This window comes from Piliocolobus tephrosceles, chromosome 5 (genome assembly GCF_002776525.5).
Source record: "Piliocolobus tephrosceles isolate RC106 chromosome 5, ASM277652v3, whole genome shotgun sequence".
NCBI lineage: Eukaryota > Metazoa > Chordata > Mammalia > Primates > Cercopithecidae > Piliocolobus > Piliocolobus tephrosceles.
The window spans coordinates 141,834,257-141,860,764 of NC_045438.1; the positions used below are offsets into that span (position 1 = coordinate 141,834,257).

Consider the following 26,508-nt stretch of genomic DNA (forward strand, 5'->3'; position numbering starts at 1 on the left):
CATACAGTTGATATTAAACTCCGTAATTAAGTCCCTTGCATGAGTAACTAAGAAAATAGTAGATGCTAACTTTCAATGTTTTTAACCTAATAGAGAGCTAGCAGCTAGAGAGGAGTGATCCTAGGATGTGGACAGTCTCTCTTGACATTATTGTGTATCCTATCTGTACCTTGGACACCACGTGGAAAAGCTACAGAGATGCCAATAAGAAGTGAAATTTCCAGACGGGGCTGCTACAAAGTTGTTGTCTCTGTTAGGGTTACTGGGGTGACACCTAGAGAAACAGGAAGGCCCCAGAAAGAAAACAAGTTCACTTTCTCACCTCCAGCGTTGGGGTCTGTAGCCTCCCTTTTGGCAAGGCTTACCCATAGGGTCAAGTGGTAAAACTGCAATGTGATTAAGAGTCTTCCTGTATCACAAAGGGGATTAAAGAAAGGATTAAAGAGCAGCTTAATACATTTTCCCGTCTAGAGCCTTATTTTCGTTAAGTTCGTTAGTTACACTAGCCCGTAGTTCAAAACTGACGTCCTCCGAGCCGGATTCGAACCAGCGACCTTAAGGATCTCTTATGCTTAAGTGAACCTACAGTCCTCCGCTCTACCAAATGAGCTATGGAAGGGCATGTAGCATTTTGTTCTCTAGAATTCCTAAATATGTGTCCTGAAAGTTTCCGGGTCTTCAAGTCTTGTTGCATTAAGGAGACTCTGTTTTAATTATATTGATACTCATTTTTTAAACTACAATCGGTTTTAACGCAGTTTTTTCAGAACACTAGAAGTATTCGGTATAATGAATCCATTTGTTCTGCATAGCAAAATACCTGAGACTGGGTAATTTATAAAGAGTAGAGGCCAGGTGCTCTGGTTCACAACTGTAATCCTAGCACTTTAGGAGGCCATGGTGGGTGGATCACTTGAGGTCACAAGTTCAAAACCAGCCTGGCCAACATGGTGAAAACCCATCTCTACTAAAAATACAAAAATTAGCTGGGTATGGTGGCTCACACCTATAGTCCCAGCTACTGGGCAGGCTAAGGCAGGAGACACCGGGAGGCAGAGGCTGCAGTGAACCAAGGTTGCACCACTGCACTCCAGCCTGAGTGACAGAGTGAGATTCCATCTCAAATAAATAAATAAATAAATAAATAAATAAATAAATAAATAAATAAAGTAGAAATGTATTGCTCACGGTTCTGGAGGCTGGGAAGTCCAAGATCAAGGGACCAGCAGATTCAGTGTCTGGTGAGACCTGCTTTCTGCTTCCAAGATAGCACCTATGTTTGTGTCCTCACATGGCAGAAGAAATGGAGGGCGAAAGGAAGAAACATTGTGTTCTCATATGGCAGAAGAAAGAGAAGGCCCCCCACAAAAAAGAAAGAAATGGCATAGCTCTGATGGCCAAATGGCTTCCTAAAGTCCCCACGTCTTAACACTATCATATTGGGTCTTAGATTTCAGTATAATGAATTTTGGAAGGACACAGACATTCAAACTCTAGCAGGCTGCTGTGACAAAAATACCACAGACTGGGTGGCTTAAAACAACAGAAATTTATTTTCTCACAGTTCTGGAGACTGGGAAGTCCAAGATTAAGTTGCTAACTGATTTGGTTCTTGGTAAGGGCTCACTTCCTGGCTTGCAGACGGACGTCTTATTGCTGTGTCTTCACATGGTTTGAGTACTCTGTCTCCTCTTATAAGGAAACTAATCTTAGGGATCAAGGCCCATCCCTACGACCTTATTTAACCTTAACTACTTCCTTACTCCAACTAAGTCACTTTAAGGGTTCGGGATTCAACACAGAATTTTAAGGAAACACAATTCAGTCCATAGCAGTGGGTTTGGAGTTGAGAGTCAATAGTTTAACTACTGCTAACAACTGTTAAAACTTCCATGTGAACTTTAAGATATTCTTTTTTTTTTTGAGAAAGCGGCTCAGTCTGTCACTCTGTCGCGCAGGCTGGAGTGCAGAGGCATGATCACAGTTCTGCAACTTCACCCTCCTCAGATGATCCTCCCACCTCAGCTTCCCTAGTAGCTGGGACTACTACAGGCACATGCTACCAAGCCCAGCTAATTTTTGTACTTTTTGTAGAGATGGGGTTTCTTGACCTTAATTTACTTCTGTGTAGGCTAAGAAGTTGTAAAATTTGATACCTAATCCAATGTTGCTGGAAAGCAGAACTCCCAATTCAAAAGCCCTAGGCAAACCAATTGCTCCCAGTTTGCAGTCATGCCAACACACAACCCATGGATCTGAACTATGGGATTGGGCTAATTTTCTTTCACCTCATTTCCACACCTGCACTGCTAATAGAGTCATAGAAAATAAACAGAAAAGAGTAAGGGGAGGCCAAACTGACTGGATAAATTCTGTCCAGGGTGGAAGGAGAAAGCACCTAGGTGGTGTGAGCCTCAAAGCAAGGCTGACTTTGAGCCAAGTTCCGAGATGAATGGTGGGTTTCTACACACACTTAGAACATCTGGTTTTTTGTTTGTTTATTGAGAGAGTCTTGCTCTGTCGCCCAGGCTGGAGGGAGGGCAGTGGTGCAATCTCTGCTCACTGCAACCTCTGCCTCTCAGGTTCAAGCGATTCTCCTGCATCAGCCTCCCAAGTAGCCGAGATTACAGGCACCCACCACAGCCCACAGCTGATTTTTGTATTTTTAGTAGAGACGGAGTTTCGCCATGTTGGTCTCAGGCTGGTCTCGAACTCCTGACCTCAAATGATCCAGCCGCCTCCCAAAGAGCTGGGATTACAGGAGTGAGCCACTGCACCTGGCTAATATCTGAGTTTTTAACTCTCTTGTCTAAAATGGTGGGGGCAGGAAATTGGGAGGTCTTCTTTCCACAGAGTTATCCACTTTGTCAGCCATGATTGCAATGAAAAAGCAAAAGAGAAGAGCAAGTACTAAAGGTTGTCTTAAGGTCTTTAAAAGACGTGTTATGTCCTGAGCAGCATAGTCACTTTCTTACATAAGATATTTTGTCTTCTCCATTTTCAATTTTTAGCATCTTGCCCCAATTTCATTGAGACTAGGAAATAAAAAAAAAATAAGTTTCTAATGATGGAATTTCTGGAAAAGAAGCAGTTGAAGGTGCAGATGTTGGGTGACAGCTTTCATATGGCTTTTCTGAGAGTGATGGGCCTCTAACAATGCCCAACGGATCATTCTTTTCCCAACTAGCTTCTGCTGAACAGTACCTAGCACCTAGCACCTGGCACAGTACCTGGTACTCAGTAGGCCCAGAAGAAAAAGTGGCAACTAAAGCATTTGTCTTTGTGCACTGTGCCTCTAAGTCTGCAGCCTTAAGTATATTCGCTTCTCTTGCTAATATTTACCTTAGAAAAATAATTTGTACACCCCTTGATCGAAATCAGGACTACAGAAATTAGAATAGAGAAATCAAATCGGACGCACGCCCCCTCGTGGCCACAGGTCCTCCGGCGGTGACAAAGCCAGACAAAAAGTGGATTTTTTTTTCTTTTTCTTTTTGAGAGGGAGTCTTCCTACTCTGTCGCCCAGGCTGGAATGCAGTGGTGCGAACTCAGCTTATTGCAAGCTCTGCCTCCTGGGTTCAAGCGATTCTCCTGCTTCAGCCTCCCGAGCAGCTGGGATTACAGGCCTGCGCCACCATGCCCGGCTAGTTTTTTGTGTTTTTAGTGGAGACGGGTGTTTCACCGTATTGGCAGGCTGGTCTCGAACTCCTAATCTCAAGTGATCCACCTGCCTCGGCCTCCCAAAGTGCTGGGATTCCAGGCGTGAACCACCGCTCCCGACTTTAAGGGACATTCGTAGATCTATAAAGACGCTGGATAATCTGTTTCTGGAACCAGATGAATAGATGAAAATTTTAGGGGTGCGGAGAGTGGTAGAAACTATTGGTTAGGCCAAGGCCGAACCTCATTGCTTGAAAAACTTGATTTTCCCTTCTGGCTGCATCTTCAATTTGCTTCCAGTTTCCGGTTTCCGTAGATGTGATTCCAGTGTTAAACTCTTCCCGGATCCCCAAGACAGCTGTTTCTAAGGACTCTGACTCCCTGGTTCACCTGCACTCCGTGGTCTCCTCCTGACGGGATCCGACATGGTAAAACAGATTATAGATGGCGCTGAGGGGCAGAAGTCATGCTGAGGCTCTTTAGTTACCATTGATATACAGTTCTTCATTTTTTTCCTATTGGCTAATGACGAAAGTCAATTGAAATAGCAGCGAGTCCTGAATTACTTCCAGATATCAAAGAGGGTAAAGGATGTAAATGATACTTTTCCACGAGGGGAATTAGCTCAAATGGTAGAGCGCTCGCTTAGCATGCGAGAGGTAGCGGGATCGATGCCCGCATTCTCCAGTTTTATGTAGTTTCCTCTCCCACCTTACCCTTTGGCCTTTACTCCTATCTTTCCATGAATGTCTTGCTGACTCATAAACAGCTAACAACACACTCCCATATCATAATGGGGGTGGTCTTTCCTTCAAGCTCAAGATTCCCTCACCACCTAGTCCTCAGACTGTTCTGTGGTAGACAGAGCTGGGTTCTTTGGAATTTCTCTCACGGTTTTCAGTTCTGAACGTTGGTCTCTGCCAGGTGCATTGGCAAATCTATTAGGCACTTCGATCATTTATGTATTACATTTTTATCAGAGCAGACTGAGGACATATTACAAATATTTTTCTTTTCTTTTTCTTTTCCTTTTTTTATGAGACAGACTTACTCTGTCGCCCAGTCTGGAGTGCAGTGGCGCGATTTCGGCTCACTGCAACCTCCGCTTCCCGGGTTCAAGCGATTCTTGTGCCTCAGCCTCCGGAGTAGCTGGGATTACAGCTGTGAGCCACCACACCCGGAATATTTTTAGTAGATACGGGGTTTCACCATATTGGCCAGGCTGGTCTTGAACTCCTAACCTCTAGTGATCCACCCGCCTCGGCCTCCCACAGGGCTGGGATTACAGGAGTGGGCCACCGCGCCTGGCCCTGTATTATAAATTTTAAAAGATTTTTAAAATTACATTTTTATTCTTAGAATCGATTTCCTACATGTCCGACCTATTGAGGACCACCTCGAGTTGTTACAACTGTAACAAATGCACTCCCATTATCTCAATAAAATGGATGGGCGGGGCGTGGTGGCTCACATCTGTAATCCCAGCACTTTGGGAGGCCGAGACAGGATGATCCAGAGGTCAGGAGTTCGAGACCAGCCTGGCAACATGGTGAAACCCCCGTCCTTTACTAAAAATACAAAAATTAGCCGGGCTTGGTGGTGCATGAATCCCAACAAAAATTAGCCGGGCGTGGTGGCGCATGCCTGTAATCCCAGCTACTCGGGAGGCTGAGCCAGGAGAATGGCTTGAAACCGGAAGGCAGAGGTTGCGGTGAGCCGAGATCGCGCCACTGCACTCCAGCCTGGCCGACAGAGCGAGACTCCGTCTCAAAAAAAATAAACAAATAAAATAAAATGAGGGAGAGCCAAAGATATGTAGGTATGTTTGAGGGTTTTTGTTTTGTTTTGTTTTGTTTTGACATTCACTCTTCCTCTTCTGAAGTAATCTTGCTATAACTTGCCGGAGGGTGGGGGTGGGGGTCTTCTGCTGTTACTGGTGCTGGCATATGGGAGGAGAATTGTAACAGAGAATCTCTCTGGACCGAAATCTATTGTGCCTTGGCAAGAAGCTTAGTTCAGGACTATTTAATAAATGTCGCATTCAAGGCCCAAACATTACCTTTCAAAATACCTATTTTTTGTTTTGTTTTGTTTTCTGGCTGGGTGCGGTGGCTTGCGCCTGTAATTCCAGCACTTTGGGAGGACGAGGCAGGTGGATCACGTGAGGTCAGGAGTTCCAGACCAGCCTGGCCAACATGGTGAAATCCCGTTTCTACTAAAAACACAAAAATTAGCCCGGCGTGGTGGCGGACGCCTGTAATTCTAGCTACTCGGGAGACTGAGGCGGGAGAATCTCTTGAACCCGGAAGGCGGAGCTTGCAGTGAACTGAGATGGAGCCACTGCACTCCAGGCTGGGCGACAGAGCGAGACTCCTCTCAAAAAACAAACAAAAGGCCATTTTTCTTTTGCCCCCAACCAGCTTTCAAAAAGCAAGTTCATGGGGAGCTATCAGTTTAGATCCATCTCCAGCCCTTAATAAGAGTGGCTTCCAATGCGTTTTGGGCAGGGCTCTCCAACCACCACCCTAATTCAATAAGCCTGGGCTTCTGTGTTTTTTATTAGTTTTCCGGGTGGTTCTGATACATATCCAAGTTTGAGAATTATTTTCATAAAAAATAAAAGTTTGGAAACATGGGAAGGCACATACAAGAAATTGCCAGGCACAAAATCCTCAGAAAACGCTTCCTTACTTTGATCTAGACAAAGATATTTGTCATTAGAACTCTTTCATAGGTACCTGGGATCACATTTTGAGACACAAAAGGGTACAATGGGGTTAATATATTGTAATTAGATTGACACAAAATTAGCAAATATGTACCACTGTTATGCCAGATTTCTACTTCGTGAGCTAATTTCCTATATGGCTAGGAAATCCTGTCCATTTTTTCCCGTATGTATTATTTTCTCCTAAAATAATTCGCTTCTACCAGTGTTTTTCAAAACTTGCAGTACGTAAAAGTCACCTGGTGAGCTTTTGAAACTACAATACCTGAATCTTACCTCCAAAGAAACCCAAGCATAGATGCGTTGTAAAATCTCCCCAGGTGATTCTAGTATCTACCACATATTCTCAGCTAGGGTCGAAAGCCACCACCTTGACAATTAAAAGGAGAAGGGCGAATAGACTCCCTGAATGTCATCCTGGCTTCAAATGTGTAGGGTTCAGACGCTAGTGGTTCAGCACGTAACTCTCTCAACGATTCAGAACTTTGAACACCAGGGGACGCGCGTGCCCCACCAATTACCAGTTGCTCCGAGTAATTCCCACCAGCCACCCCTTTCCCCAGGCTGTGGATCCGGGGTTAAGGGGTGGAGAGGCCTCTGTGGATCTCTAGCCCAGTGGACCAGTGTCTGATTCACTTCCTCAGTGCCCAGGACTTCTAAGAGAGTTGGATTATATGAATTATAGGGATGAAGTCTTGATGGCGCGTGTTAAAAATTATTACGGAGAATAATAAAAAATTAAAGAGATTCATTGCACATCCAGAATAGTTTTATAATAGATTCTCATCGAGGATATGTATAAGTGAAATACTGATTTCTGAGAATAAATCTTAAAACTTATACGCCCAAAAAAACCCCACGAATTCCTTCGAGCCGGATTCGAACCAGCGACCTAAGGATGTCTAAGGAAATATCCAACTACAGTCCTCCGCTCTACCAACTGAGCTATCGAAGGATTCGCGTAAGTGTCGCTCTCTGCTGGGGATGCCATCTCTGCGCGAGGTTGGGCAATCGTGGCCGTTTGCCGTCCTATTTAATCTATGTTGTTGATACTCTTTTTGACATCCAGTCCCCCTTCGGAATTGATTGATATTCAGAGGCCCTTTTCTCTGAAACAGAGAGAAAACAGGAGCACCACTCTCACTGGTTTACAAAAAGAAACATAAAATGTTAAGGAGGCACAAGGAACTGATAAGAATTTAGCAATGACCATCTTCTGTTGTGATGAATGCATTACATAACCAATTTTAATCTCTACCTAAAAATAGAATTTGAAACACTTTAACACTGCAATTTTAATGAGATTTTATTGAGATAATTGACAGGAGGAGGAGAAGGAAGAGCAGGCTAAATAATGCAACTTCGAACGCATACTAATTTTTTTTTTTTTTTTTTTTTTGAGTCTCGCTCTATCAGCTCACTGCAACCTCCGCTTCCCAGGTTCAAGCGATTCTCCCGTTCTCCCGCCTCAGTCTCCGAACAGCTGGGATTACAAGCGCAAGCCACCACGCCTGGCTAATTTTTGTATTTTTAGTAGAGATGTGATTTGCCATGTTGGCCAGTCTGGTCTGGAACTCTTGGCCTCAAGTGATCCATCTGCTTTGGCCTCCCAAAGTCCTAGCATCATAGGCGTGAGCCCACAGCAGCTGGCCATCACATTAATTCTTAACTCAGCAAAAACCTATCCATGGGGGTGTTAAAATGATACATTTTTAAATGATCAACTTTAACACAAGGTAATATCATTTCAAATATTAGTTTTGCAAAGTGTAAAGTTCTTCTCTAGTTTTCTATGACTCTGAAGCTCAGAATAGCTATTATCCTCCCTCATTAACGAAGAAATCCACTTGTGGAATCTGGCATCGGAAATCTGTTTCATTATGGCCTGGCCTGTTGACTCACCTCTGTAATCTCAGGACTTTGGCAGGCTGAGATGGGGAGATCACTTGAGGTCGGGAGTTCGAGACCAACCTGGCCAAAATGGTGAAACTCCCGTCTCTGTTAAAACTACAAAAATCACCCGGGCATGGTGGTGGGCGCCTGTAATCCCAGCTACTCAGGAGGCTGAGGCAGGGGTATCACTGGAACCCAGGAAGCTGAGGTTGCAGTGAGCAGAAATGTTGCCATTGCACTCCAGCTGCTGGACAGAGCAAGACTCCCTCTCAAAAAAAACAAACAAACAAAAAAAAAAAAAAAAAAAGAAAGAAAGAAAGAAAGAAAAAGGAAAAGAAATCTGTTTCATTCTTCTTCATGTTCCATTAAAGATAATTACCTCGTCATGTAATACAACATGCACAGGGCAAATGATCCTTCTTGTGCAGGTAGTCCATTGAGCCCAATGTTCACTCCTTTATGGCACACAGATTTATTTTTTCTTTTCTGAACAAGAATTGAAAGCACATTTAACTTGGCCATTAATCTCCTCAAGTCCATGAAACATTCATTTGAGTGGGGCGAGTCTGGATGAATTAAACGTAATGTTTTATCTCCTCTCCAACCTCAATTGACTGAATAAGTTATCCTATTTCATAGATGTATTTACTGCATTTGGTCAAAATACACTTTTCAAACGGTTAAATGCATGATTATTATACGAATATGAAATAAACACTTGCCAAAGTTTTAATTCACTAATGAGGGAATCATCAAGATGGTAAAACCGATTCAAAGAATTTATTGATAGTCACTGAAAGAAGCGATGCTGTAAATTAACATTGCAGAGTGAGATAGAGAACTAGAAACTGCCCCATAGGGCAATACAACTGTTACTGTTTCTACAGGACGGAAAATAACTAAATATCAGACGAAGTTCATTTGCATCATCACAGTTGTCTACAGGTTAACGACGGTCCCTTACAAAGCTGAAAAAATACCCTAATCAATAAATAGTAAACTAGGCCGGGCTTGGTGGCTCAGGCCTGTAATCCCAGTAGTTTGGGAGCCTGAGGCAGGTAAGTCGCTTGAGACCAGCAGTTTGAGATCAGCCATGGCCAATATGGTGAAATCCTGTTTCTACAAAAAATACAAAAATTAGCTGGGAGTAGTGGTCGGGCGCCTGTAGGCCCAGCTACTGGGACTGGCTGAAGAGGGAGGATCCCATGAGCCCAGGAGTTTGAGGCCACAGTGAGCTATGATTGTTTCACTGCACACTGCAGCCTGAGCGACAGAGCCAGACCCTGTCTCAAAAATAAATAGTAAGCCAAAACAATGCTACATACTCGTGGAGCAGTAATTACTGTAATGGAGCAATTTTGCCCTCACAAGGGTCATCTGACAATGTAAGAAGACATTTTTAATTGTTGTGACTGAGGAACATAGTAGGTAAATAGCTGTGACTGAGGAATATAGTAGGTAAAGAACAGGAATGCTAGTAAACATCCTGTAATGCATAGAACAGCCCCCACAACAAAGAATTATAATATCTAGTCCAAAATGTCAATAGCACTCTATTGCAATTCTGCTCTAGAGAATGAAAATAAGGGCCGGGCGCGGTGGCTCAAGCCTGTAATCCCAGCACTCTGGGAGGCCGAGACGGGCGGATCACGAGGTCAGGAGTTCGAGACCATCCTGGCTAACGCGGCGAAACCCCGTCTCTACTAAAAAATACAAAAAAAAAAAAAAAAAAAAAAACTAGCTGGGCGAGGTGGAGGACGCCTGTAGTCCCAGCTACTCAGGAGGCTGAGGCAGGAGAATGGTGTAAACCCGGGAGGCGGAGCTTGCAGTGAGCTGGGATCCGGCCACTGCACTCCAGCCTGGGCGACAGAGCAAAAACTCCGTCTCAAAAAAAAAAAAAAAAAAAAAAAGAGAGAATGAAAATAAGATAATCCTGGGCCTGCAGTTTTCTAATTGGCTCCCCTTGTCCAGATTGGTCCTCTCAGTTCTGTTCTCCACACAAAATGCCAGCAAGTTCTCACTGAGAGATGTCTGAGGTCGATGTCTGAGGTCCATAAGATTGGCATCATTAAAAGAAGTTCAGGCCGAGCGCGGTGGCTCACGTCTGTAATCCCCAGCACTTTGGAAGGCCGAGGCGGGTGGATCACCCGAGGTCAGGAGTTCAAGACCAGCCTGGCTAATATGGCGAGATCCTGTCTCTACTAAAAATACAAAAATTAGCTGGGCATGTTGGCGGGCGCCTGTAATCCCATCTACTCAGGAGGCTGAGGCAGGAGAATCGCTTAAACCAGGGAGACGGGGGTTGCGGTGAGCCGAGATCGCGCCATTGCACTCCAGCCTGGGCAACAAGAGCGAAATTCCATCTCAGGAAAAAAAAAAAAAAAAAAAAAAAAAAAAAAAGTTCCTCCTTCCTGCCACTCTCCCAACAAACCCTTGATTGTGAAAGAAAATAATTGGGTTTCCCCTTCACAAGAAGGAGCGTGAACACTCATATTAAAAGTCTGACCTACTAACAGAACCACCCAGTGTAAGATAAATGTGATTTATGAAGTCTTCCAAGCACAAGTCCTTCCTGCCTTTGCTTGTGGACTGGGGCTCATACTTGTGTGTAATCGTACATCCGCCCTGAGGCAGGATCCACTCCTTCATTTCTCCAGCGCCAAATTACAGAAAATTCAGACAGAGAAGACAGGCGTGAAGGAAACTTGAGGGACAGCGGAAAGTGATGGGAACAAACGTTATATTTGAAGGATTATGAGACGGGCATGACAAATTGTATTCTTGTAGGTTAGGAATTATGATTATCCTATGTATGGCTAAAATTATCTTCTATGTGTTCATTTTCAAAACAAAATATAACCCAATGTGAAAACGGGAAGCTGGAAAGGTTTTGCTTTCCTTTGCTCTCCTTCATAAATAGTATTCTTAGATGCAGGTGGGAGATGAGTCTCCAGTCCCACCTGCCCCTTCCAGTCCCCCACCTCACTCCCGCTGTAGTGCAAGAGAAGAGAGTATCAGTAGCGCCAGAGGCCAGGGCCCAGGGTGGGTGCCCTGGCGTCCGGTTTCATTGACTTGCTAATTGGAAGACTGCAAAGCCTTTCGCACAGGGAAAGGTGAAGAGGGAGTGGCGAGGGGAGCACCTGCGTTGACGAATAAACACACAAAGAAAACGAAAGCTTCGCAAAGGGTATCTCTGCTCCCGGATGGTCATTTTGAGCTAAGGGCTTGGGGACCCGTCGCCCTCTTCCACTTTCTCAGCTTTTTCACCCGCTTTCACTCTATCCGACACGCTTTCTTTCCACTTGTGTTTGATAGCGGAGCTGATTTTCCGAATGGTAGCCATCCGGAGCTAGCGGCTAGCAAGAGGACAGCAAGCGGACGGCGAGCACGTTCCGTTGGAAGTTCGGAAAACCAGCGAAATAAAGGTAACCGGAAACTTGCAATCCTGGGCCAGCGTGGGGAGCAACGGGTCGCGTGATGGGGAGGAGGTCACGTGGTGGCAAGGGTGTGGCCTATTTGTGTTGCCAGGTGCGCAGGCGCAGTTGCCGCCACGGCTGCAGAACTCCGCGGGTGACATGAAAGGCTGTAGAGTGGCGCTCTGTGCATCTGCGTATTTATAGATCAAATAAGTGTCATTAAAAAAAAAATGCGGGCCAGGCGCGGTGGCTCACGCCTGTAATCCCAGCACTTTGGGAGGCCCAGGCGGGCGGATCACGAGGTCAGGAGATCGAGACCATCCTGGCTAACACGGTGAAACCCCCTCTCCACTAAAAATACAAAAAATTAGCCGGGCGTGGTGGCGGGCGCCTGTAGTCCCAGCTACTCGGGAGGCTGAGCTACTCGGGAGGCTGAGACAGGAGAATGGCGTGAACCCAGGAGGCGGGGCTTGCAGTGAGCCGAGATCGCGCCGCTGCATTCCAGCCTGGGCGACAGAGCGAGACTCCGTCTCAAAACATATATAAATACACACATATATACATACATACAGCCCATGTTGCAAAGTAACATAAGGTTAATTCGCAGTTTTCCATTCATTCATTCGGTAAAGGTTTACTGCGTACCTGCTGCGGGCTGGTGGAAGAGGCCCTGGGTTCTTTGCGAGTGCGTGGTCCCTTGAGGGTGAGGAAATCGGACCCCCGACCCCCACGTGTAGGGGAGGACGTGGTGCAGCAGCGCCAGATAAAGCCGCAGGAACCCCAAGTGGAGGCCGCTTGGGTCCTTCGGGAGTGAGTGAAGAACCAATTTCTGTGGCATGTGTTTCAACAGTAACTGAACTAATCGTGTACATAGACTCTTTTGAACACAATTTAAAAGTAAATAATGAATTTTGGTAGTAAAAGTTACAGCAACATGATGGTTTATTTACTCCTATGTGTGATGTAATGGAAAGAACACAGACAGGCGTTTTAGCCACTTCAATGTCCCACAAGTAGTATGACTTCCCTAACTTCCTCATGCCTTATGCAAAATGGAGATGATGATAATGAAGATAATACAGATCCTAAGGGGATAGTTGTGAATATCAAATGAAACAGAATTCATTTCTCAGAGTGTGCTGTCTGCTGCCTTACTCCCACAGGCTCAAACAGGGGAACCCACAGAGGGTACTTGGAAAGCCTTTTAGCTGGGCCTTATCTTTGGTTAAATTAGAGTATAAAGAATTCAAGAATAACACCATAGGAAGCATATGAGTAATAACGTAATCATTAAAACAAGTCCCAAACAGTACCACAAAAAAAGCTAAGTACACAAGAATTTAGACTATGGAAGAGATCAGATTTGGTTGAGATTAATTAAGGAAAGCCTTGTAGATGGAGTTATAGTCCTTACAGACGAATTTTTTTTTTTTTTGAGACAGGGTCTCACTGTGTTGTTAATGCTGGGGTGCAGTGGTCCAGGCTGGTGTGCAGTGGTGGGATCAGAGCTCATAGAAGTATTGAACTCCTAGGCTCAAAGGATCCTCTCCCCTCAGCCTCCTGAGCAGCTAGGATGAAAGCACATATCATCATACCCAGCTAATGGGCTGTTTTATTTTGTTTTTGTATTTTTGTAGAGACTCAGTATGTTGAGTCGTAGGTCTCACTATGTTGCCCTTGCTTAGATAGGAATTTTGAAGGAAGTGATTGATCAGAAGCACTTTTATTTTTTCCCCAAGAAGGAGTCTTGCTCAGTCACCAAGGCTGGAGTGGTGCAGTGGCCCAGTCTTGGCTCACTGCAACCTCCGCCTCCCAAGTTCAAACGATTCTTCTACCTCAGCCTCCCTAGTAGCTGGGATTACAAGCGCCCGCCACTGTGCCCCAGCTAATTTTTGTATTTTTGGTAGAGACAGGGTTTCACCATATTGGCCAGACTGGTCTCGAAATCCTGACCTCGTGATCAACCCACCTCAGCCTCCCAAACTGCTGGGATTATAGGTGTGAACCACTGTGTCTGGCCAGAATCACTTAAAAAAAAAAAAAAAAAAGAAAATGGAGATGTAGTCTCACTATGTGGCCCAAGCGGGTCTTGAACTCCTGGGCTCAAGCAATCTTCCCAGCTTGGCCTCCCAAAGTGTTGGGATTACTGGCGTGAGTCACCGCACCCTGCCCAGAATCACTTTTGACAAAAGTTAGTAGTGACATTTTGAATAGATTCCTGACAAAAGTTAAGTAGAGACATTTTGAATCCATCCCAGGATTATGTATGTGTGAGCAAGATCTAAAAGTTACTTGATTTTTTTATTTGTGTATTTTACATTGATCTTGGTAGTCAAATGAGTGAACATTTCAGCTGTTGTAATTTTGAGAATAAAAGTACTAAAAGGAAGCAATATGTACACAGCAGTGACCTGTATGTTCACAGACATGTATTGATCACTGACTATTCCAGGTCCTATGCTAAGTGCTGGGAACACACAGAAAACAAGACAGCCTCTGTCCTCAAAAGCTGTCAAAATTTAAAAGCTCAAAGAGTAAGTCATGAGTCAGTTATGGAAATAAAGGTTTTTGGCTTTGAAGGTCTGATTCAGAATGCTTGGAATTTGAATTTGTAGAACCTTGCTGGTTGATGATTTACACCATACTATAATAAAAGTGTATTTTGCTAATGTAAACATATGTCTTTTGGAAAAAGTCCTGGAAACTCTCTGAACTCTAGACGCAAGCAATTATGAAAATTAGGAAATATGTGCTGGGACACAGACAGATACTAAAAATGATTACACAAGGCAAAGCTAAATTAATCATACTTGCCAACAACTTCCCTGCTTTAAGATAAATTTCTCCCCTGGTATGCTATATAGATTGATTGCAAATATCTAACATGAAGAATGCCATAAAATGGTTAAAACATGCCTTATACATACCAGCAGACATCAGTATTTTTAGAAGCTTTTCAGAGTAAAATTTTATCATTTTTTTCCTTGAGTTTTTTTTTTTTTAATTGATTCATAACTTCTCCTTCCCCCATGACTTTTGGTTAAAGGTATTCTATGCTAGAAGTGTAAGATTTTTAAAAAGTAAAAACCAAAAGAGCTAGAAAAGTAGGAAAAGTGAATGGTAAAGTCCGTAAACTTTTACTAGACTTTAGATAACTGTCAGGAAAACATCTAACATTTCAAAGTACCTATATGTTTAGGCATTACTTATGTAGCCTTCACTAACTGAGGTCTGTCTTGTGTTCAGTTAGCCTTCGAGCACATAGTATAGGGCCTTGATTGACTGTGGCAGGGTTTTAATAAATGATAACAGTTATTAATGCCTAATAAAGAAATTTTGGGCTGGGTGCAGTGGCTCATGCCTGTAATCCCAACACTTTGGGAAGCCGAAGCCAGCGGATCACCTGAGGTCAGGAGTTCGAGACCAGCTTGGCCAACATGGTGAAACGTTGTCTCTACTAAAAAATACAAAAATTAGCCGGGCATGGTGTTCTGTGCCCATAATTCCAGCTGCTCAGGAGTCTGAGGCAGGAGAATCGCTTTAACCCGGGAGGTGAAGGTTGCAGTTGAGCCGATCGCATCACTGCCCTCCAGCCTGGGCAACAGAGGGAGACTACATCTCAAAAAAAAAAAATTTAACCCTGGGGAATATGGCAAAACCCCGTCTCTACAAAAAATACAAAAATTAACTGGGCATGGTGGCACCTGCCTACAGTTCCAGCTACTCAGGAGGCTGAGATGGGAGGATCACTAGAGCCTGGTGTTAATGGTGGAGGGTGTCCAGGTTCTTGGCGTCTTGAACAAAGCATTGGACAAAACGCACAAACAGAGCAAGGAAAGAATGAAGGGTTTTATTGAAAATGAAAGTACACTCCACAGTGTGGGAGTGGGGCTGAGCATAGGCGCTCAAAGGCCCCGTTACAGAGTTTTTGTGAGTTTAAACACCGTCTACTTGGGGTACACCCTATGTAAATGAAGAGGATGAAGTAAAGTTACAAAGTCATTTACTCCGTGTATGCCCTAGGGAGAGGATATTTCCTGTTATAGCTGAAGTGTGAGTTGGCCTTATGTTCCCTGCCTCCAGATCCTATCTTCCTGCCTCACTGGGAAGTCGAGGCTGCGGTGAGCCGAGATCGCGCCGCTGTACTACAGCCTGGGCAACAGAGGGAGACTCTTTGGCATAAATAAACAAATAGGAAGAAAGCTGAGTGAGATAGCCTATTTTCTGATTATCCCCAATTCTCTCTGCTACCTTACCTTTCATACTGTCCTCCAAAATAATGTAGTGACGTTTTCTTGGAAAGACTTATTACAACATGGCTGTTTCAGACCTATCTCCACTCCTGGTCTTGCCTCACAGAGTAACCCTAATGAGATAGGGCAGGATATCCCTCCACTCCCTGTCAAGATCTTGTCCTGTACTTGTCTAATAGGTGTCAATGAGAGGTATCCCTTTTCTGACCACTTTTTCTTTTTTTTGAGACTGAGTCTCGCTCTGTCGCCCAGTCTGGAGTGCAGTGGCGCCATCTCTGCTCACTGCAAGCTCCGCCTCCCGGGTTCACGCCATCCTCCTGCCTCAGCCTCCTGAGCAGCCGGGACTACAGGCACCTGCCACCACACCCAGCTACGTTTTTTTGTTTGTTTGTTTGTTTTGTTTTTTGTACTTTTAGTAGAGATAGGGTTTCACCGTGTTAGCCAGGATGGTCTCAATCTCCTGACCTCGTGGTCCACCTGCCTCGGCCTCCCAAAGTGCTGGGATTACAGGCGTGAGCCACCACGCCCGGCTCTGACCTTTTTTATATTACTGTTTTTCCTTTCTGAAGTCTCCTTAGAGTCTATTGTTTCTGTATTTAACATTGGTATACTTTCACGTGATAATGCATGCCCCTAGAAGGGTGCCTACTTTTCACAGGGCGGCAGGAGAGAGACTGAGAACCAAGTGAAGGGGGAAGCCCCTTATAAAACCATTGGATCTCATGAGCAATTACCATGAAGAGAATAGCACGGGGGCAACCATCCCCATGATTTCATTACCTCCCACTGGGTTCCTCCCATGACACACGGAGATTTTGGGAACTACAATTCAAAATGAGATTTGGGTGGGGAAACAGCCACACCATATCACCAGCTCTATAAAGGGTTAATAAGGACCTGAGGGTTACAGTGGCTTATCAGATGAAGAGCTAGTATTCTCACTGCCTGATTATTACAGCAATCACAATATTGTAAACACACACAAAAATGGGCATCGTACTCCCAGAACGTTGGTTTTTTTCCTACCTCAAGATGATTTTATAAAAGTCTTCATAATCCAGTTCTTGGTTCATAAACACAGTAATTCAGAAGCCACTTTAGTCTTCCTGGTCTCTAATATGTATATAACTTTTCTTAGATTAATTATAAATTAATTAATTGATTGTCATTCCCACATCTTAGGTGATTCTGATGTCACTCAAAGCATTTTAGAATTACCAATGTAAATTTTAAAAGTACAAGATTGTTAATAAACTATTATTTATATTTAAGTAGTCTTGTGAACTTTTATGGCATTAGGTGTGTCTTTAACCAGTTCTTCCAGTCTTTTATTTCCTGGTTGTTTGCCTGTCACAATAATTTACATTTGAAAAGAACCATATTGTATCAAGAGTTCCTTGAGATGTTAATAGATGTTATTTGGTTAAAAAAAAAAAAAAAGAGCTTTGACTCCATTCTCTTTGCTAGACCTACTTTAAGCAACGAGCTGTAAATTTCAGAACAATAGAAGATAGATCAGTTGAGATTTTTCTTCATTTTATTTTCCTTCTATGAATAATTAAATATTAGCTGTGTTTTCAGCTCTCAGCTGGTAAGAACGTTGCCTTTTTTAGATGTCGGTGTCCTCTTTCAGTTAACACATACCCATTACCCTGCCAAACCTCACCAGTATTAAGTAATTATTTATTAACATATAGTGCATACAATGTGCTGCCACTGTACATGCTTTAACACCTAGTTTCTCAAATTTTGCAACAATCCCAATCCAATTACTGAGCCGTTTTCTTTTCTTTATTTGTTTTATCTTTTATCTTTTTTTTTTTTTTTTTTTTCCTTGAGACAGGGTCTGGCTCTGTTCCCAGATTGGAGTGAGAGAGGAGACCACTCCTCATATTGTCTTATACTTAATTTCTTGTTTGCTGAAAAGGTAGAAGTTAAAAGAATAGACAGAAGTGAAATTCATAGTCAGACAGCCCGGTGCCACATTTCAGGCCTGGTAGTTAAAATTCAACCCCTGACCTCACTGCTTGTGGTATCTATAGATTCCAGACATTGTATGAAGAAGCATCGTGAAACTCCCTGTTCTGTTTTATTCTGATTACTGGTGCATTGCAGCCCCCAGTCATGTACCCATTGCTTGCTCAATCGATCACGACCCCCACTTCACGCAGCCCCTTTAGAATTGTGAGCCCTTAAAAAGGACAGGAATTACTTATTCGGAGAGCTCAGTTTCTAGGACGTAAGTCTGCCAATGCTCCTAGCTGAATAAAGCTATTTCCTTCCACAATCCAGTGTCTGAGGGATTTTTGTCTATGACTCCTCCTGCTACAGGAGTGCTGTGGCATGAACATGGCTCACTGCAAGTTCTGCCTCATGGGGCTTAAGCCATCCTCCTACTCAGCCTCCCGACTAGCTGGGAGTACAGGCACCATGCCTGGCTAATTATTGTATTTTTTGTAGAGACTGGGTTTCACCATGTTGGCCAGGCTGGTCTCAACTTCCCAAAGTGGTATGATTACAGGAATGAGTCACAGTGCCCAGCCTGAGCCATTTTCAAACCCAGTATGTTCAGCCTCTTAATGTGAATCATTAGCCAGGAACTTGCCTTGCTCTAATCTCATCCATACACAAATCTTACATGACTTTTGACATCTGAAGAAGTTCTTTGGATTAAAACAGAAATAATAAAGAGAACATGTTCTTAGGCTTGTCCCTAAAATAAACTCTTGCCTAAGCTTTCTTCCTTTACAAAATAGAAGACAATGTTTGGAGATTTCTCAGAAATTACAAAAGGGGCACAATTATCACAGTTTTTAGTTGTGTCGTGTTTTTTATATGTTACTCTTGAAGGAGGTTATTTTCTCTCTATAGCTTTTTATTATGAAAAATTATTATTATTATTTTTTGAGACGGAGTCTCGCTCTGTCGCCCAGGCTGGAGTGCAGTGGCCGGATTTCAGCTAACTGCAAGCTCCGCCTCCCGAGTTTACCATATTCTCCTGCCTCAGCCTCCCAAGTAGCTGGGACTACAGGCGCCCGCCACCTCGCCTGGCTAGTTTTTTGTATTTTTTTAGTAGAGACGGGGTTTCACCGTGTTAGCCAGGCTGGTCTCCATCTCCTGACCTTGTGATCCGCCCGTCTCAGCCTCCCAAAGTGCTGGGATTACAGGCTTGAGCCACCGCGCCCAGCCGAAAAGCTTTAAATTTACAAAAAGGAGTTGAAATAATATTGCAGTGAACAATATATACACTCCACAATCAACAATTGCTAGTATTTGCCATACTCGCTTTAAATCAATCTCTCTTTCTTGTGTGTGCACACACACAGCATGTACATTTCTTTTGCTGAACTGTTTGAAAATAAGTGACAGATGTGATGACTTTACCATTTAAACACTTCAGCAAGCACTCCTACATGTAAGAGCATTCTACACATCATAAACGTGTTATCACTCCTGGGAAAAGTATCAGTAATTTCATTGTATCAAATAACTGGCTTATGATCCAATTTCTCTAGTTATCCCAAGAATATATTTATGTATTTATTTTTTTGAACTAGAATTCAGTATAGAGTCACTCATTCCATGTGGTTGTAATGTCTTTAGTATCTCAATATTTTTATAACGTTGACTTTTTAAAGACCATTTGATTCATAGTTTTGTTGCATTTGATCCTCTATGTTCTATAAATTAGAAGGTATGTCCAGAAACTTGATTCAATTCAACTTAAAATATTTTTGGCTAAAGTATTTCATAGATGATGCTGGTATTTCATATTGTAATACATTAGAGGGCCCAAATATTTTCAATTTTCATTTTAGATTGCTTTTAAGATTATATTTAAAATCATATATCCATACAAGGCTAACTTTTTTTTTTTGAGACGGAGTCTTACTCTGTCACCCAGGCTGGAGTGCAGTGATGTGATCTCGGCTCACTGCAACCTCTGCCTCCTGGGTTCAAGCAATTCTTGTGCTTCAGCCTCCCAAGTAGCTGGGATTAGAGGCGCGAGCCACCACACCCAGCTAATTTTTGTATTTTTGGTAGAGACAGGGTTTTGCTATGTTGGCCAGGCTAATCTCGAACTCCTGACCTCAGGTGATCCACCTGCCTCGGCATCCTAGAGTGCTGGGATTACAGGCATGAGCCACCACGCCTGGCCCCACTAACTTTTTTTGATGCTGTTTCTAGCACTCAAATCCTAGAATTATTTACAGAAGCGTAAAGCAATGCACATGCTTTATCCTTTTTTATTTTATTTAATTTTTTGAGACAGGGTCTTGCTCTGTCACCAAGGCTGGAGTGTAGTGGCTCAATCACAGCTCACTGAAGCCTCAACCTCCTGAGTTCAAGTGATCCTCCCACCTCAGCCTCCCAAGTAGCTGGGACTACAGGTGTGCACCATCACACCCAGCTAATTTTTGTATTTTCTGAAAAAGAATTTTTTTAAAAAAAAATATAGAGACAGGGTCTCGCTATGTTGCCCAGGCTGGTCTTGAACTCCTAGCCTCAAGCAATCCTCCTGCCTTGACCTCCCAAAGTGCTGGAATTACAGGCATGAGCCATCGCACCTGGCTGCATCTTCATTTCCTATTGCCAGACAATTAAAACATAGCTGTGGATGTAATTTTTGTTAAATCAGTCACATTCACCCAGTAGATATATGGCAATTTTCTTTTCTCTTTTTTTTTTCTTTTTTCTTACACTGCTTTATACATTCAGAGAAACTTCTCTAGTAACAAACTATGGAAACGATCACTGAAAGTAGTCTTGCTGGCAGCTTTCTTGAAGGCAGGGACTATATCATGTTCATATTTTTATTAAATGTCCAGCAATGAAAAGGTGCTTAATAAAAATGTGTTTGTCAATTGTTTTGAAAGACACTGTATCAAGGCCGGGCGCGGTGGCTCAAGCCTGTAATCCCAGCACTTTGGGAGGCCGAGAAGGGCGGATCACGAGGTCAGGAGATCGAGACCATCCTGGCTAACACGGTGAAACCCCGTCTCTACTAAAAAATACAAAAACTAGACGGGCGAGGTGGCGGGCGCCTGTAGTCCCAGCTACTCGGGAGGCTGAGGCAGGAGAATGGCATAAACCCGGGAGGCAGAGCTTGCTTGCAGTGAGCTGAGATCCGGCCACTGCACTCCAGTCCCGGTGACAGAGCGAGACTCCGCCTCAAAAAAAAAAAATATATATATATATATATTTTATAAAGTAGACTTAGAGAACAGTCAAGTCTCACTGTACTGAAGAAAAGTTACTGTGGTCAAATTCATCCATTTTATGTTAACTCATAATTCTCGGTTTCATGGTGTATATACCAACAATACACCCAAATCCTAGGGAGTCCATCTAGTTAGTTAGTTAGTTAGTTTATTTATTTAGTGACAGGGTCTCACTCTGTCACCCAGGCTGGAGTGTAGTGGTGCAATCATGGCTCACTGTTACCTCTGCCACCTGTGTTCAAGTGATCCTCCCACCTCAGCCTCCCCAGTAGCTGGAACTTGACATGAGCACCACCACATCCAACTAATTTTTGTATTTTTTGTAGAGATGGGGTTTTGCCATGTTGGCCAGGGTGGTCTTGAACTCCTGAGCTCAAGTGATCCGCTCACCTTGGCCTCCCAAAGTGCTGGGATTACAGACCTAAACCACTGCGACAGTCCCCATGTAGTTTAATACTTGTAATTTCCTGTGCCCAACTCTATGTGCTATTTATCTAAGTAAATAAAATATGGAATAGTTTTAAAACTGGATATAACATCACATGGAGCAAGTGATAAATAACTGTTAATATTCAGGTTACTGAGTAAAGAAAAAAGGGCCTGTGATGCCTTATGCCTGTAATCCTAGCATTTTGGGAGGACGAGGCAGGAGGAGGAGGAGGAGGAGGAGGAGGAGGAGGAGGAGAAGAAGAAGAAGAAGAAGAAGAAGAAGAAGAAGAAGAAGAAGAAGAAGAAGAAGAAGAAGAAGAAGAAAGGGTTGGATGGCAGAGGACAGACAGTGGTAATTTGTCATCGTGTCTCCAGCGTGCTCGGAGGTGAGCATTCTCTCAACGCAATATCCATGTTCTGGGGCTCCTTACAGATGCAGTGGGCTGCAGACCTGGTATATCAAGTCTTCACAGTGATATAACTCTTGTTATCATTGAACCCGTTTTGCTCTGATTAAATAGAGAACATTATATGTGAATTCAGTCTTTCCAAGTTTGAGGGCAATTTTTAAAAAATGCACTGGGCCACTCAACACTTTTATTCATTGGTATGGATATATAAGGTTGGTGTTCTGATCTTAAAGTTATCCTTGACTATTCTCACTCCCATTCAAATCTACCAGGAAATCTTACTGATTCAGCCTTCCAGAGAGACCCACTTCTCCTCTTTCCCTGCTAGCACTCTGATCTTTCTTAATACTTTTTGTCACCAGGAGTCTCTTAATTGGTTTCCTTGTTTCTATCATTGTCCCCCTAAGGTCTTTTCTCAACATAACAGTTAAAATTATCTTTTTAAAAGGTAAGTTAGATTCTGTTATATCGGGAGAACCCGCTCCCGAAGTTTAACGTGGATTGTTTTCTATTTCCTAAGTGTCTCGGCTGGGCTGAGAAATAAAGGGAAAGAGCACAAGAGAGAGAGAAATTTAAAGCTGGGTGTACGGGGGAGACATCACATGTCGGCAGTTTCCGTGATGTTCCCCGAACTGTAAAACCAGCAAATTTTTATTAGCGATTTTCAAAAGGGGAGGGAGTGTACGAATAGGGTGTGGGTCACAGAGATCACATACTTCACAAGGTAATAAAATATCACAAGGCAAATGGAGGCAGGGCGACATCACAGGACCACCGGATGAGGCGAAATTAAAATTGCTAATGAAGTTTCCGGCACGCATTGTCGTGGATAACATCTTATCAGGAAACGGGTTTGAGAGCAGACAACCTGTCTGACCAAAATTTATTAGGCGGGAATTTTCCTCCTCCTAATAAGCCTGGGAACTCTACAGGAGACCGGGGCTTATTTCATCCCTTCGGCTTCGACCATAAAAGACCGCACGCTTCTAAAGGGGCCATTTATCGACCTACCCTCAGGGTGCATTCTCTTTCTCAGGGATGTTCCTTGCTGAGAAAAAGAATTCAGCGATATTTCTCCTATTTGCTTATGAAAGAGGAGAAATACAGCTCTGTTCCTTTCGACTCACCAGCGGCCAGTTCAAAGCTACCTCTCTTGTTCCCTGAACATCGCTGTTATCCTGCTCTTTTTTTAAAGATGCCCAGATTTCATACTGTTCAAACACACATGCTCTACAAACAATTTGTGCAGTTGACACAATCACAGGGTCCTGAGGCGACATTCATCCTCCTCAGTTTCCGAAGAAGATGACGGGATTAAGAGATTAAAGTAAAGACAGGCATAGGAAAACACAAGGGTATTGATTGGGGAAATGATAAGTGTCCATGAAATCGTCACAATTTATGTTCAGAGATTACAGTAAAGACAGGCGTAAGAAATTATAAAAGTATTAATTTGGGGAACTAATAAATGTCCATGAAATCTTCACAATTTATGTTCTTCTGCGGCGGCTTCAGCCAGTCTCTCCGTTCGGGGTCCCTGACTTCCCGCAACACTGTTACTCTTCTCTTCAGAACCTTCACAGACTTCCCATCTCTCAGTTAAATCTAAAGTCCTTAAAGCCCGGAAGGTTCCATATCTTTTTGACTTCCTTCCCACCATTCTTCTCTCATACTGCTGCAGCCACACTGGCCCGCCTGCTGTTTCTCTAGTAAACCAGACTGTGCTTTTGCCTTAGGCTCTACTTGATTCCTCTACTTAGAAACTTTCTTTTTTGAGACTCACTCTGTCTCCCAGGCTGGAGTGCAGTGGTGAGATCTCCGCCCACTGCAACCTCCGCCTCCCGGGCTCAAGCGTTTCTCCTTCCTCAGCCTCCTGAGTAACTGGGATTACAGTCACACACCATCACGCCCGGCTAATTTTAGTATTTTTAGTAGATATAGGGTTTCACCGTGTTGGCCAGGCTGGTCTCTAACTCCTGATTCAAAGTGAGCCTCCCACCTCGACCTCCCAAAGTGCTGGGATTACAGGCCTGAGCCACGCGCCCAGCTAGAAACTCTTTTATTTTTATTTATTTTGTTTTATTTTTGAGACGGAGTTTCGCTCCTGTTGTCCAGGCTGGAGTGCAATGGCGCGATCTCGGCTCACTGCAACCTCCGCCTCCCAGGTTCAAGCAATTCTCCTGCCTCAGCCTCCCAAGTAGCTGGGATTACAGGCATGCGCCACCACACCCGGCTAATTTTTTTTATTTTTATTTTTGTATTTTTAGTAGAGACGGAGTTTCGCCATGTTGGTCGGGCTGGTCTCCAACACCCGACCTCAGGTGATCTGCCTGCCTCAGCCTCCCAAAGTGCTGGGAATTACAGGCGTGAGCCACGGCGCCCGGCCTATTTTAATGTTTTTATTTTTATTTTTGAGACGGAGTTTCGCTCTTGTGGCCCAGGCTGGAGTGCAGTGGCGCCATCTCGGCTCACCGCAACCTCCGCCTCCCGGGTTCAAGCCATTCTCCTGCCTCAGCGTCCAGAGTAGCTGGGATTACAGGCGTGCACCACCAGGCCCGGCTAATTTTTGTATTTTTAGTAGAGACGGGGTTTCACCGTGTTGGCTAGGCTGGCCTGGAACTGTTGACCTCAAGTGATCCACCGGCCTCGGCCTCCCAAAGTGCTGAGATCACAGGTGTGAGCCACCAGGCCCGGTCTAGGGACTCTTTTTGATAATATTTTTTGACCGTCTTTGCTCAAATGTCACCTCCATGAGACCCAGCTCTACTACCCTAGCCAATACTGCAACATGCACCGCAGCATTCCTAGCGCTTCCAATTACATTCTAACATCCTACGTAGCTGACTTTTTTTCTTCTTAACTTTTAATTTGTTACTTTTATACTTAATACTTATTGTTTGCTTCCCTCCATAGAATGTGAGGGGCAGAAATCTTAGTTTTGTTCACTCATGGATCTCAAACACCCAAAACGATGCCTAACACCTATGGTTCTCAATCAACGTGTGTAATGAATGAATGGATAAGTACGTTTCATTTATGTATGAAACATGTATTAATCAGAAGCTCATCCTTCTGGAGTTTTCCTGAACTGGGAATGGCAGGAAAACATGTAATATCATGTTTCTCAATCCAAAAAGCTAATACCTTACATCTATTACAGAAACATGGTGGTGTTTTCCATAAGGTGTTGATTTCCTGTGGAATTCTAGACTAAATAGGTAGCCAACTTGCTATATGTATCATAAAATATAAAAAGGACCTTATAAAACAATGGTTTCTAAACCATTGGAGATTCAGATCCTGTGAGTCTGAGTTAGGGCCCAGGAATCTAAAATTTTAAAAGTGCCTCAGGTGATTCACATGTACAGCCAGTCTTGGATACCTGAGCTAGAGCATTTTCTTTATATTGCCCTGAGACCTGAAGAGATGAGAACTATATTAGTGAAGTGAGAGGAAAGTATGTGGCTAACTGGGCTTTTGAAATCAAAGAAGAGGTGTATGGTATGCTTTTTTTTGACTTATAGTCATGGATCCTTCTTCCTGCCTCCTAAACCTTTTTTGCTGGGATTTGTGCTTCAGAATCAGCCCAGGAACTTTTTAAATATACAAGAGCTCATGCCCTACCACCGACCTACATAACCTATGTTTAAGTATCTCTGGTTTTACAAAGCCTCTAGGCTAGAGAAAAGTGTATCCACACCAGGGAGCGCTGAGACTAAGTTCAGCTAGAATTTCAGAGAAAGCTAGAATATGTCAGTCAAGTCAGTAAGGCTAAAATGGTCACCACGATCACACAATTCCATTCTTCCAGGGTAGATGAACTTTAATAATGCCCTTTTTTTTTGGATAGCAATGAAGAAACTGAAAACTTTTGAGGATGAATTAAAACAAAGCGCCCAACGTGGGGCTCGAACCCACGACCCTGAGATTAAGAGTCTCATGCTCTACCGACTGAGCTAGCCGGGCTCACGAGGTGCTAGGTCTTCCCCAACATACTAAGAGTATACATAACTTCTTTTGTACAGTTGGGATTCTGGATTTTATGTTTATGTTGATTTTATAGGTAAGATGAAATGAAGCTCAAAGAACGTAAACATTATCTGAATCATTAGCATGCATTCCACTCACTTTCTCTACATCTTCCCTCTTTTCCCCATTCTCACCAATTTGTGTTGATAGACCACAGAATGTTTCCAGAACCTAAAAGTCAGTGTCATTGGATGCTTACCAGAGTGATGCCTGCACTGGCACACCCAAAACTCCAGACCCGGTTACCAATGTGGCTCCAAGCATAGTCCCAAGGACCTTAGGTCCTCGAGCCCAAACAATATCTTGGACCCTCTCCGTGGTCCAGTGAGGCATTCCTCTCTTGTTCTCATAACTCATCAATTCTTGCCCCTCCTGCCAAGCTATGTGGATATGGCCCTCAAGAAAATGTCTGCGGTGTTCTCTCACCTTTGCTGGACTCGTATGTTTTCTCATTTGTTGCCCTTCATA

The 26,508-nt window shown here is 43.6% G+C and overlaps 1 long non-coding RNA gene and 4 other non-coding genes across 5 annotated transcripts; 1 reads left to right on the forward strand and 4 right to left on the reverse strand.

Moving 5' to 3' along the window:
• Window positions 1–526: 526 nt before the first annotated feature.
• On the reverse strand, window positions 527–619 carry TRNAY-GUA. The gene is given in 2 exon segments: window positions 527–563; window positions 583–619. It is a non-coding gene; the product is annotated as a tRNA-Tyr (tRNA).
• A 911-nt stretch (window positions 620–1,530) lies between these two features.
• LOC111525901 lies at window positions 1,531–6,873 on the reverse strand. Its single transcript, XR_002726229.2, has 2 exons — window positions 6,665–6,873; window positions 1,531–4,182 (listed from the first exon to the last, which is right to left on the reverse strand). It is a non-coding gene; the product is annotated as an uncharacterized LOC111525901 (long non-coding RNA).
• TRNAA-AGC lies at window positions 4,275–4,347 on the forward strand. The gene has a single exon. It is a non-coding gene; the product is annotated as a tRNA-Ala (tRNA).
• Window positions 6,874–7,252: 379 nt separating the features above from the next.
• On the reverse strand, window positions 7,253–7,343 carry TRNAY-GUA. Its single transcript is given in 2 exon segments — window positions 7,253–7,288; window positions 7,307–7,343. It is a non-coding gene; the product is annotated as a tRNA-Tyr (tRNA).
• An 18,561-nt stretch (window positions 7,344–25,904) lies between these two features.
• Window positions 25,905–25,977, reverse strand: TRNAK-CUU. Its single transcript has one exon. It is a non-coding gene; the product is annotated as a tRNA-Lys (tRNA).
• Between the last annotated feature and the right edge of the window lie 531 nt (window positions 25,978–26,508).